General features: G+C 49.3%; 1 protein-coding gene across 1 annotated transcript in view; it reads left to right on the top strand.

The window, feature by feature from the left end:
* SPEG (striated muscle enriched protein kinase) overlaps window positions 1–527 on the top strand; it is a 57,915-nt gene that overhangs the window by 34,924 nt on the left and 22,464 nt on the right. The window lies entirely within an intron of this gene.

The following is a 527-nucleotide window of genomic DNA, read 5'->3' as shown; positions in this document are numbered from 1 at the left end:
AGGAAGCATGGTGTGGGGAAAGGGCTTTGGAATCAGAGGGAACCAGGTTCAAGCCATGGCTTCATCATTTATTAGCTGTGTGACCTTGGAACAAGTTCGTTAATGTCTCTGACCTCACTGGTAAAATGAGGATACTTTTGCAGGGTTGCTGAAAGGATTATGGAGAAAAAATGTATGTCAAGTATCTGGCATGGGCTGGATACAATGCAAACAACTCTTACTGTAATTTATAATCTAATGTATTTGCACTTACTGCATGCAAGGCCTCCAGTTCTGGGCCTGGCAGGACATACAAGCTCTGTCATTAAGGAGCTTACAGGAGGTGTGACGTGTGCAAGAAAAGAGGAAGGACCACCCAAAGCACCGTGGGCTGGGCGCTGGAGGTCCCGGGGAGGGAGTCAGAGATGGAGGTGCAGAGGTGACCAGGGGCGTGGGGAGGAGTTCCCAGGGCTGACACTCACTTGAACTGCATCATGAAGGAGAAAGAGGCCTTAGGTAAGAGAAGAGCGGTCCAGAGGGAGGAATTT

Source organism: Lipotes vexillifer, unplaced genomic scaffold (genome assembly GCF_000442215.2).
Source record: "Lipotes vexillifer unplaced genomic scaffold, Lipotes_vexillifer_v1.1 scaffold965, whole genome shotgun sequence".
NCBI lineage: Eukaryota > Metazoa > Chordata > Mammalia > Artiodactyla > Lipotidae > Lipotes > Lipotes vexillifer.
This window is presented reverse-complemented; position numbering and strand designations above follow the sequence as displayed.